We start from the raw sequence: 6036 nt of genomic DNA on the forward strand, positions 1-6036 counted from the left end.
GTTAGCTGTTGGGGAATTACTGATGTGGGAAGGGCTCTCTATCTTTAACGCTAAGCAATGTTAAAGTGAATAATTTTGTGTATAAGAAAAAAAAAAAAAAAAGCACGTGACACCCTGATCCCTTGTGCCATTTATTTTTCAAGGCTGTTTGCTGCATTCTCAGTAATAATCTTGGAGCAGTGGTGACAGCTGAAAGGAGACCAGTAGCAACAGAAGGAAACTCAGTGCTCTGTTATGTTTGAGTAAATTTCTAGAGAACTACAGACCCAGTTCTACTTTAGCATCAATGGCATCTTCAGGATCCCACTGACATGTAACTGCGGAGACACAAAGCCTCAGCCCACGGAGGTGCCCCATGGTGCCAACACGGGGCTCCCTGCAATAAAGAGCAGCTCACACCACCTCCAGAATCTATGATAAGGCCTCCCTGCTCATATCACCGACATGATTCAGTCTAGGCACAGTCACAGCCTACAAATCTGATCTCATTCCTCAATTCTTCTTAATGCCAGTTGTTGGATTTCTTAAGAGCCCTTGTCTGTCACACCCCACAATGGTTTATAAATAAGCTGTGAAAAGACATTAATAAAAAACGTGGTTTATCTTGCCCATTGCCACATAAACCAGATGGTACGGCTGTTGGCTGGTACTGTCTGTTTACTTTTGATATCAGCAGTTAAAGTACACCTTTAAATAAGGCAGGACGATTTTTTTCTCAGATGATTCTCAGGTAAATTTTCTTGTTAGACACACCACCACCTGAATATATTTTCAGTAAGACACAGATGTGAGAATCCACAAGCTAAAAACTCAGATGCTCAGAATAACAGTAATTTAGGGAGTATTCCTATTCTTTTAATATAATTAATATCATATAATAATACTGCTATCATCTGCCTCATAGTTTTCAGTTATAGGGTTGGCAAAAGAGAAGAAAAAGCAAGACAATTACAAAGAAAGTATTGACACAAAAAAGGCAATGTAACTGAGCAGACCTGTGATTAGAAATGAACAATGAAAGTACTTCAGTACTTACAGGATTTTAATTTAGTACCAGAAAGGATACCATACAACAAAATTATTCTGTGTTTATTAATGAGTTTGAGAGTCAATGGTTTGCAGACCATTGATTCAACTTCAACTTCACTTTCTAAATGAAGATCATAGATAAAAGTCTGAACTCCTGGAACTTTAGTTGAGGTCTTTGAAGTTATAATCATATTGGTTTAAATCATGTATGTAAAATAAAGTGAGCACACTGCTCACTAGGGTTTTTTCAAACCCTAGGCTATTATTACACCCATATGCACTCCCTCCCAGCATCCCTCCCAGGATGGAGGTAGATAGATAGATAGATAGGTAGATAGGTAGATAGATAGATAGATAGATAGATAGATAGATAGATAGATAGATAGATAGATAGATAATGATATGTGTAGGATAGATAGATAGATAATGATATGTGTAGGATGTTGTGCAGTTTACAGTTTCTCCAGCTGACCCTTCAGGCAGTTGCAACAATGAGCAGATTTACCCGGGAACACGGGCACTATGTGTAGCCTTCTCCAGTTGTTTATGAGTTTCCGTGATCAGAATTAGTGCTCATATAAAATCAACCCTGGTTCAGATATTTCTGCCCCTAGTTTGATGCTTTACTGACCTGTGTCACTGCCTATATATAATGACTATTCTCTTTTTGTTTGTGTTTTTTTAATCCTAGTCAGGTTGGTGCACACAACTGCTTACTTAAAGGTGTTAATTTCTGGCTGGAATAATCTTATTGACAAAATTTTTCATACTATACTCTTATCTTTTCTTCTTATAGAGAAAATTTGTTTCTTGAGTTTTAATACATTTGCTTCCAGTTATTCTCAGCAGTCTTCATTCTTGAGATTACCATCTCAAAAGACATTACCTTTTTGTTCACTGAGTTTTCTAAAGTCTGCTTTTTTCCTTATTGCAAGTTTTTTGGTTTTTTTCTTGCAACAAAATAATTCCATCACACTTTCAAATAAACTACCTTTACTTTCTGGATTTTCAACCAGTTCCTCTTTATTTAAAAACAGAAGTTGCATTTGGCATCCTCTAGTCACTTCCTCTGTTCTTTGAGACAGAAGTTGATTTCCAGTGTGCTCAGCAAACTTGATGGGCTGGTGGGGACCTGCCAGTAAAACGCAGTGCTCTGGGAGAGCGAGCTGAGCTGAGCTGCTGCAGCTCTCTCTGAACTGAGCATCTGCACTGAAATCTCCTACTCACATTTCTTCTGGCCCTGGCTGGTCTGACCAGCTCATGCTACCTTCACCAACATGTGAAGAACATTTGCTCTCCAAGATGACTTTTGTCTCTTTTTCATAAGTGATTTGTGCAGTACTCCTGAGCCGCTTACTCAAATTTGCAACTGTTGATCAGATCTTAAGATTAAATAGTTCCCAGGGATTTTTTTCCTTGGAAATAGTATATCCAGTGACTTCTTCAAGGACACTGGAGACAGTTTCATTTTAAATGTCTGGTTTTAGCCAAACTTGTTGATAGGCCGAATTTTTTATTTAGGACTTCCACTGCAGTTTTCAAGCCCTTAAATGTCTCTTTAGGGGGAACATATGAAAGCATCAGTCCTTCCAGCAGCTTATCCCTGTTAGTGAATGTCCTGGTAAACCTTTGAGAATCTCTTGGTCCCTGATAGTCTGTGATCAGTCTCTGGTCAACCCTGTGCCCATTTTAACTTATCTGAATAAATCACTAAATACTGTTCAGAATTCTTGTGCTTGTCTTTCTTTCTGAAAATTCTCAGTCTCACACAGGTTCACCAGAGCTCTGCAGAATTGAACAGGAGTGCCAGGCACCAGTTCCACTGTAAAAGCCATTTCACAGCTCATACCAATGCCATGGTCAAGGTTGGTGAAGGTATTCATTCTGTTGACTCTGATGTAAACCACAAGCTGTGTGTCTGTCACAAAGAAATCCAGGTACCACCTCTAGGGAAAGTTCTGCATCTTCTTGGAGACAGACATCCATCCACTGCCCATCGATGAGGGCACACTGTTACCACAAATCCTCTACAAAAAGCTTAGTTTCACTTAGTTCTTACCTGTTGCTGCTTCAGTGCGTCACTGTTTCACTTGCTTCAGTAGACTGAAGATTTTAATTTCCTCTTCCATTTAGCCTCAGTTAAGACCCATCAACTGTAAAAAGTTTTGTGGTTACCTTTAAAATAAAGACTAACTTGGGATGTCACCAACAATGATCTCCAGAGTAGCAGTGTTACCAGTCCAGTTCCACATTGCAGTGTGGTGTTTCCTACTTGGGATAATATTTAATCTCCTTTTCACCTTTCTGAATTCTCGGAGTGCCCCTGTGTCATTGCCTGGGGAATGTCACCCACAGGACTATGATCCTCAGGTCTTCTGCAGGGAGCCAATCCTGTTATTTACAAAGCATAAAAGTACCATACAATCCTTAATTCTTGTTAACTGTACAAACTTTTAACCCCCCAGAACATAAACTAAGTCAACCAAATTGATCAGTGAGAGTAACACATAGTTTTGCTACTGATAGCAAATTTACATGTTTAGGTAGAGCATTTGCCTGCACAGCACCTTATAGTAGGGCTCAATCATCTACTTGTTTGAAATCCTTCATTAGTTGCACCTTCTGGACTGCTGTATTTTACTCACAGTCAGTGAAAGCAGTAGGAATGCCACTCTGTGTTTGAGTTTGTGAGTGCTCCCTGATCTCATGCTCAGTTTCCAAACAAACCCTGCAGTCCCTTTCACTCTAACTATAGTATTTCATTTCATATCAATTGGGATGTCTTTATTCCCAAAAATATTCTGAAAGAAGTGAGTAGTTCCCAGATCATTAAAGGCTTTGATGATGCATTTGAGATAGTATGTTACCACAAATCATTGAATTTTGGATAATTTTTTTCATATTCACATTTGATTTACTTGTGTTTGAACACCATGATCAAAGCTGATTTTATTTTCAGTGTGTTTGAATGGTAGTAAGGTCTTTGCACCTATCAGTCTACTTAAAATCTAGAATCATTACTGCATTTTCAGTAACAGTGTTTTTCTTTTGCTTTTTACAGAATTACATAGGGGTTTTTTTCTCCCCTTAACTGCTATAAATTCAAATGTATTTGTTTTGGCTTCTTATTTTTCTCTGAGTATCTTGCCTAAGGTCTAAAGGAGGACCTTGGCTACCTGCCAGAGGTCCACCAAGCTACCCTCCCACTCCCCATCCTCAAAAGAACAAGGGGAAAGAAAAAGGCAAAAAAGGTCATGGGTTGAGATAAAGATAGGGACGATATTCACCAGTTACTGTCATGGGAAAAATAGGCTTGGCTTTGGGAAATTAGTTTACTTTATTGCCAACTGGAAATGGAGTAGGTAGTGAGAAGCAAAGACAAAACTAAAAATATCTTCTTGACCCCGCCCTTCTTCTTAGGCTCAACCTCACTCCTTCATTCCCAATTAGTAAACTCCTTTCCCTGAGTGGTGCAGGGAATGGGCAGTAGTGGTTTCAGTCAGTCCATAATGCTTTGTCTCTGCTGCTCCTTCCTCCTCAGGGTCTCAGGCCCTGCAGAAAACCTGTGTCTGCGTGGGCTCCACTCCACAGGCTCTCATTCCTGCCAGGAGCCAGCATCAGCTCTCCAAGACTGCAGCTTCCTCCAGGGCACACCCACCTGCTCCCATCTGGAGTCCCCCACGGGCTGCAGGTGGATCTGTGCTCCCCCAGGGACCTCCATGGCCTGCAGGAGCATCTCTGCTCCCCCAGGGACCTCCATGGGCTGCAGGAGCATCTCTGCTCCCCCAGGGACCTCCATGGGCTGCAGGAGCATCTCTGCTCTCCCAGAGACCTCCATGGGCTGCAGGAGCATCTCTGCTCTCCCAGAGACCTCCATGGCCTGCAGGAGCATCTCTGCTCCCTCAGGGACCTCCATGGGCTGCAGGAGCATCTCTGCTCCCCCAGGGACCTCCATGGCCTGCAGGAGCATCTCTGCTCCCTCAGGGACCTCCATGGGCTGCAGGAGCATCTCTGCTCCCTCAGGGACCTCCATGGCCTGCAGGAGCATCTCTGCTCCCCCAGGGACCTCCATGGGCTGCAGGAGCATCTCTGCTCCCCCAGGGACCTCCATGGCCTGCAGGAGCATCTCTGCTCCCCCAGGGACCTCCATGGCCTGCAGGAGCATCTCTGCTCCCCCAGGGACCTCCATGGCCTGCAGGAGCATCTCTGCTCCCTCAGGGACCTCCATGGGCTGCAGGAGCATCTCTGCTCCCCCAGGTACCTCTCCATGGTCTCAGGGGCACAGCTGCCTCACCCTGGGCTGCACCATGGGCTGCAGGGGAGTCCCTGCTAGAGCACCTGGAGCACCTCCTGCCCCTCCTTCTCCACTGACCTGAGTGTCTGCAGGGCTGTTTCCTTCACATTTTTCTTGTTCCTCTCTCACAACTGCTGCCCAGTAATTTTTGCCATTTGTTAAATACATTATCACAGAGGCACCACCAGCATCATTGATGGGGCTCAGCTTTGTTCTGGAGAGGGTTCATTTTAGAGTCAGCTCGCCCTGGCTCTGTCCAGCATAGGGACACCCCTGAAATTCCCTGACTACCAAAACCTGATCACATAAACCAAATTAAAGCAGTAAGATTCTGTTCAAAATGTTTTGTAGGAGCTGAGGGTCCTCAGTGGCATGTTAAATACCACTAAATTCTATGAGATCTGATATAAACCCTTCAGAGGAGGCATCTTTCTCTCTGATATGTTTGGAAAGCTCGTGTTGGATGCTACAATATTTTTCTGTTTAAAATCACTGTAATAAGAATTAGCTAAATCAGTATGTATAATATTGAGGCTTACATTGTGAAATCCTGATTTTCCTTAGAGAAACCAGTCAGCTCCATGACACAACAGGATGTGATATTAGATATCAGGGATAATAAAGCCACCATGCAATAATGAATACACCCCACCTTGCAATGACTAGAACTTAAATAATGTCAGAAGTTATTGATTAACCCAGGGTTAGGTAGT

Source organism: Cyanistes caeruleus, chromosome 1 (genome assembly GCF_971803275.1).
Source record: "Cyanistes caeruleus chromosome 1, bCyaCae1.hap1.1, whole genome shotgun sequence".
In the NCBI taxonomy this organism is placed as follows: Eukaryota; Metazoa; Chordata; class Aves; order Passeriformes; family Paridae; genus Cyanistes; species Cyanistes caeruleus.